Source organism: Lagopus muta, chromosome 7 (genome assembly GCF_023343835.1).
Source record: "Lagopus muta isolate bLagMut1 chromosome 7, bLagMut1 primary, whole genome shotgun sequence".
Lineage (NCBI taxonomy): Eukaryota > Metazoa > Chordata > Aves > Galliformes > Phasianidae > Lagopus > Lagopus muta.
In genome coordinates this window covers 33,027,322-33,034,201 of record NC_064439.1, presented here as the reverse complement: position 1 = coordinate 33,034,201, position 6,880 = coordinate 33,027,322, and the positions used below count along the sequence as shown (strand labels likewise).

General features: G+C 41.6%; 1 long non-coding RNA gene across 1 annotated transcript; it reads right to left on the bottom strand.

The window, feature by feature from the left end:
- Window positions 1–1,695: 1,695 nt before the first annotated feature.
- LOC125696101 (uncharacterized) lies at window positions 1,696–3,716 on the bottom strand. The gene is made up of 3 exons (XR_007378187.1): window positions 3,679–3,716; window positions 3,276–3,417; window positions 1,696–2,636 (listed from the first exon to the last, which is right to left on the bottom strand). It is a non-coding gene; the product is annotated as an uncharacterized LOC125696101 (long non-coding RNA).
- Between the last annotated feature and the right edge of the window lie 3,164 nt (window positions 3,717–6,880).

Here is a 6,880-nt window from a genome sequence, read left to right as displayed (position 1 = left end):
AAAGCAAAATTTGTATAAAGCTGTAAGACTGAAATGGCATAATGCAAATGAGACTGTAATATTCATCCCGATACTGTTAGAGATTGGGTTTTTTCAAATGAAGATATCAATTTTAACGTTTTGCCTCCTGACCAAACTGCAGATGTAATCTTGCTACACATGATTTTCTGGTCCGACTTACTGGGTTTTGGACTGCTGTGACAATCCCTCTGCATGTTGATGTTATGTTGGCCTACATAGAGCTTTTCTTCCTGTTAACACCTGATGAGGCATATTTGGCTATGTAAGAAACTTTGTGATTAGTGTTTTCTGGAAACTGCAACTGCAAACAAGGACCAAGCCACACACATGAAAAAAAAAAAAAAAGAGGAAAAGGGGGGGGGGTCTTCAAGGGAATCAATCTCCTAAAGTAATTTTACACACGCATTTGTGCTACAGTTAAAAAATTTAGCTGTCTTGAAAAATCATGTTCAAACATAACACATTTGAGGTAATTTAATAGTTGGCACTTGAAGCTAACTGCAATTTGATGTTCAATTCAAACCAGATGTTTATTTTTTGCAATAAGTATATTCTGTTGTTAGGGGAGAGAAAAAGCATTCAAGGTTATGGAGCAGACATGTCTTATGGCAGTCGATTAGAACAAATTACCAAGAGCTGCACTTCACTTTTGAAACACTGAGGCGTTTATGATCTCAGGCCCCAACAATTAAAGAAAACAAAAATAAAGGGTTTGAAAATATACATCCTGCGAGTAGTTAACTGCAAGAATGCAGTGGATCCTACACAGCTGGATTCCATTTGAGCTCAAAAAGTTTAATAGCATAAGCCTGCACATCTTCTTTTCCACTTCTGAGGATCATCTGCCAGATGGAGACGTCCCCCCTCTCATTTCCTTGTATTGTACAACTGTGTTACAGAATAGAATGCCTTGATGTGCTGAAGCAGAATCAGTACTTTTAACCAGGGAGTGATATATGGCTCTTAGAGAAGATCAGTTTGATGTAAAGGAAACAAAGGTAATAAAGCATTCAGCTCCAGTAGTTAAATGCTTGCAGGTAAGTTACTTTACTTGGGTACCAAGCAAATGGGTGACTAATGGGTGAATAAAGTACTGAAACCTCCATTCCTGGGAAGTGGAAGATATTTGTGAGATCATGTTTTAAGATCACTTAAATCTTAAAACGTGCCCCAGAATTACTTCCTCCACATTGCTTTGAATGATAGGTCTCCTGCTGCCATGCTAATTGGACCCTTGACAATGACAGCTCCATACATTGTCCAGACTAACGTGATTCGGAAATGAATGCAATGAGGAGAAAAAAAGGAACAAACAATCCTTGTTCAATACAGTAGTAATCCAGCAATTGGGCTGAAAGAAATCAACAGCACACTAGACCTAGCTCAGCAAGAGGAGCAACAGCTTAATGGCATTCAGGCTCTTGCTTCTGCCTGCAGTCACACACGGGCTCGCAGAGACTGTCTGTGGTGTTTGAGGAATGCACGATTCCTGCCTCATGTCATAAAAGTTTGCTTCCCAGGAAAATGCTGGTTCTGCTGTCTGTGGGACCCTTTGTGTGCATGAAAGGAGAGTAGGGATTGCTTTTTGCCATCTATTTTAACAATACTAATTAAATAAAGATATCCACAGAGCACGGAGCATCGTTAATTACAGCCCTTTTCTCAGGGAGTGCGAGCAGAAGGGGAGATGGCACAGAAGCCAAATCACACAAATGCACACAAGTTGATGTGCTGGAAACCTCCAGCTCCAATTCTGCTGCCAGCTCACAGGAAGGGAGCTGCTGACTCTAGGCCCAGAGGTAGGGGGCTAAAAAACCTCTTTGGGCCAATCTTGACCTGCAGTATAAAAAATATGCCCCTTGCTTGAGTCACAGTACGGTCAGACTGCTGGAACATGCTCAGCACTGCAGCAGCGTGAGACAACTGAAGGCGATCTCAACACATCTCCTCCAGCTTGTAAGACTTTAATGTGACACACTTTAGAGCTGACAGCACAAGACGTTCCTTTACAGGCTGCACTAAGACTCACCGGCCTGTTTAGAGGGCTTAGAAGGATAAGCATTACTCTCATGTTTAGCTATCCCCAGTCATTCTATATTCACCGTATTTCTCCACCTTAGAAGCAGAAAGACGCAGTCGCTGACCCTGCTAGGACACAACCAGTGTTTCTGCTCGCTAACAAAACACTGACACCACCTGCTTGCAGGTGCCGGGGAGTGGGCTGTCCGGACTCAGCATGGCTAGCATTGCTCTTTGCCATAGTAGTAGACTCACTGAAAAAGAGATGCAAGGTACACACAGCCCTCTGAACGAGCTGAGACTGCGGCAAAGTGTGGATCCCACAAAATCTGCGGTTCGTACGAGGTGTGGAGCGCCGAGGAGGGCCTCTGGCGGAGTCTCCGGCTCTAAGTCCCCCCACTCGGCTCTGCTCTCCATCTGAAGAAAGCGACTACCACCCAGTGGTGCTGACGGTTATTACAGCTGTGGGAATCCCCTCGCCAATGAAATAAGCTTATATCTCCTGCGGTGCGATGTTTTTCTTGGTAGTGAAGAAGCACAGAGAAACGAGGCCAGTAACAGCTATAATGAAGTGACCTCTGCTGCTCCTCAAAGTGCTAGAAGGAAGAAAGCAGTCAGAAATGTGGCACTGCCTCCTTTGGATACAAACTGCTTGGATTTGGGGTGATCCAAGCTGCTTCGCATGTGTTCTGCCAGCATTTCCACAAAACAACGTGTGTGTGCTAACTTCAGAGCTTCAGGTGCTTGCATGCTCAATTGGCACTCTGCTGCCTGCTATCCCTTCTTTCAGCCCCCCAGCTTGAGATAGATTTGTGGTCATTAATCTGTTTTAAAGAATGTTACCAGTACTGCTGCTCACTGGCTTCCCGTGCAAGGCCAGACTGGATGAGGAAACTGGGAGAAGGAAAGAAGGGGTGTGGGAAGCACACCATCACACAAGTACTGTTCCTGTGGTGGTGGCAGTATGGGGTCTGGTGGTGGTCAGAAAACGTGGAGATGTGGCACTTAGGGACATGGTTTAGTTGGCAAGGTTTAATGGGTTGATGATGACTGGACTAGATGATCTTAGAGGTCTTTTCCAACCTTAATGGAATCTTCCCCTTCCTCCCCACCCTCCTTCCCCCTCCCCCAGTAGGGTTATAAAGAATAGAGAGAACTGTTAAATATTGCAAGAATGAAAGAAAGATGTAGATGTTCACACATTGTAGTTGCCATATTATCAGTAGTGGCATTACCTGATTAAATTCACAGAGTTGAATTCTGTAGCACGTTTACATGAAGCTTTTACATGAAGTCTGAACCTGTTCCTCCCTTTTTCAATGTCATGGATGAAGGAACATGTACTCAAAGTATAATTATTCAATTCATATGTAGATTCTGCAAATAAAAACTTGAAGCTGGTAGTAGATTTTTGGGAAACTATTAAAAAAAAATCAAAACAGCAAAAATAACAAAAAAAACACAAAATAAAAACAAAAAAAACAACCCTGCAAACTGATGCATTCACTGTACGATTAACTTGGTGTATAATCAAACAATATTAGGATATTATAATCACAAAAAAACAAAAAACAAACAAAAAAAAAAACTTAGGTAAAGCAGATTATGACAACAAAAGAAAATAAATAGAAAGCTTACCCCTATCCTGGACTCACACACAGAACACCAGCAAAGGCAATCTCCAAAAGAGAGCCTTCCCCCACTGGTAGCAGCTCTTAAATAGGTCTAGGGGAGGTGCAGCCAGGCTCCACCCCTTCCGGCAACACAGGTGAATTGCCTTCACCTGTGCTCCTCTGGCTGACTCATGGCTCACCTCAGGTGATCAATCAGAGGTTCAGGCCACGATTCAGCAGTTCCCATACACTTGGGTATGTTAACAATGAAAATGAAACCAGAAACAAAGTTGAACTAAGAATGAAATGCACAATAGACTGTGAAAAATACGTGATTTTTTTTCCTTCCACTTTTGTAACATCATTCTGCAGAGTATAAAATACTGATAATGATAGAGTCAATACAATTGATTTCTGCAAAGCACTCACTGCAGTCTAAAATATCTGAGACTGTTGAAGGTGTGGGGTCTGCAGGGTGCAGAGAAAGCACCTGAGGTCTTTGTGCAGCATCAGGGTACGGGGTTACATGATCTGACAGAATTTCCCCAGCTATAATTTTCTTATAATTTTTTATTTCCTTTCTTTTCCCCAATAGTTTAGCAAAATTATATATGCTATAGATTATATTCTACATTCATTCAAGTATGCAATTTATAGTACCCTTTTCCTTTCAACCTTCCAAATTCTATTGATTCCTCTAAGAATGTCAATAACTTCTTTGCTTTTCTCTTATATTCTGTGCTATAGATAGAGACAGCCATTTTAGAGCTTTAACTCCAGCAGGGGATCTTGATACTTTAAAGAGAACGCTTCAGAAGTGCTTCACAAAGCACACTCCCAGCAGAAACAGACTAAACTGAGAGTTAGTAAGAGACTCGCTTAAAAACTACCTTGTGGAAGATGCTCTTCCAGGCTTTTTGGCAGTGTAAATCCAGGCAGTTAACCTGTTCAGCCTCTAATCAGGTGGCAACTAGGAATGTGGGAACATGACTCTGTATGTATTGTATTGTATTTTTGGAACAGGCTGCCCTGGGAGGTGGTGCAGTCACCATTCCTGGAGGTGTTCAAGAACCCTGGAGATGTGGCCCTGAGGAACATGATTAATGGTTATGGTGGGGATGGGTTGACAGATGGACTAGAAGATCTTAGTGATCTTTTCCAACCCCAGTGATTCTATGATTATTTTCTATGCTTTTTGGAATAATATTTTCAGTTGCAAATTACTATCAAGTACTTGCGAAATTTTACAATTTTAGTGTTTGGGGATTTTGTTTCCCTTTTAAAATTCCTAACTCACAGTAATGCACAGCTGGTCTTCACCTGTTACTGTGGATCAGTCCTTCCCACTGACTGTCCCTTAATTGTTCGGTTGTAGTTTACCTACTTATGCCACCGTGGGCATAAATATTCTTACAGGAGACCAGATCTGAGAGCTGAGTGGCTTGATGGGTAAATCAAGAAGATACCTGGGGCAGCTGCTTCCACCTGGGCCAGTTCCTCATAGGCACCTTGGCACAAGAAAGGTGGTAAGCACAGGAAGCATGAAGAATGAGGGGTTGAGAACTTTTTTTCTTCCATATTAGCACAAAGAAATGAGAATAGTGAATCATCACCAGACCTCCAGATGTATGCAGGATAGGTTTTCCTTTCTCCATTCTTTATAAAAATGGCTTAAATCTAGTAATGAAGGACCAAAGGGATCTTTTTGTTCTTTCCTTCGTGTTGATTTCCATGCCAGAAAACCTCCTTAAAACTCCATCCTTACAACTCCCTAACTCTTTCATGTCTCCCCCCACTTCTTTGTCCATCCGTTTTAACCACATACTGGAGTCATAAAGTCCAGTACCCTCTCAAATCCTCTTTGTGCTGCTTTTAAATAAGTCCATTGTATATTCATTTATAAATGCTTATTTTGGTAACTATGTGCACTGAAGGTTACCCAGTTCCTTACTTCACTGATGGAAATAAGATTGATTGCACTAAATGTCATCAATGATGGCTAGGCAAGGGTGGCTGCTGTGAGAGCTCCCTGTATGATTTCTTTACACTTCTATGAAAAAAGAGCTTGAGATGATAGCTGATAAATGGCTAATAAAAGTGGTAAGATGCACTATCACTAAGAAGGGTATCACCCCATGGGAGTAAGCAAGTGAGGGCAGATTTGTGCAATAGCTGTCATAAAATGCATAAAATAAGAGTTTTCCTTTCCTCTCACAACGGTTGCCCTGGTGTTGGGTACATGCTCTTCCTTAAGAAAATTCTTTCCTTCTCACCCAGATATTATTATTCCCACTGGTCCTAGCTGAACCATTTTGGACACGCTAGAGCTGCAGGATTTGAGTCCTTTTGGCTTGTAGAATGCACATTTAATAATATGACATAATTTTAAGGCACTTCACAGATGTGGCCTCCGGCCACCTTTATGAACGTCATGGGTGTGATAACTTGGGAAGGGGTGGAGAACGAGGATAGGACTGAAGTTTATTACTCCAGGATCATCTATGAAGTCTCTTTCCATAGCTGTTCCTGGGAAGACACCTCCCTTCTCTCACCATGTCCTGTCTAGCTGTGTCCTTCTCCTTCCACCTCCCTCACCCACTTGCTCACGAGTCCTGCCCTTGGGACTGGCTGGTGGCAGTGGGAGTGATGCAGGTGTCCTTTGCCACAAATTTCAGCTTTTCTAAGTTTGCAGATAATGGAATCTGACAGCTTTGGGTCAGAAGGTCATGCAGCTGACTAAATTAGTGCTCATGTTCAACTTATATGGAAAAAAAAAAAGGATGTGAATTATGCCTGTTGCTGCCATTAACAGTGATTTTTTGAAACTCTTTAAAATATAAAACCATTTTAATTGCTTAGATTTACTGGATTTTGTTTTTCCGTTTTTGCTTATATGAATACATTAATCGGATTTACTTGAACTCTTTGTGTAGTTCATCTCACAGAATGATTTATTGTTGCTGGGTTGCAAAATACTTTTCACATGGTGCTTTCTGGAGAGATCAATTTTGTTTTAATTTTTAACTTGGAAGCATATCTATGGGGTATGGGTTTAAACTGACTTCACTTTTGTGTGAATAAGTTTTGTGAGTAAATTTAACCTGTGTTGATTGCTTTGAAATGATTTTCACCATTCACAGCCTGGAGAATCTTTACTAGATGGATTATTAACTGTGGAGGTATGACTATCCAGGCACAACAGATTCAATAAGCTAATTTTATTGTCT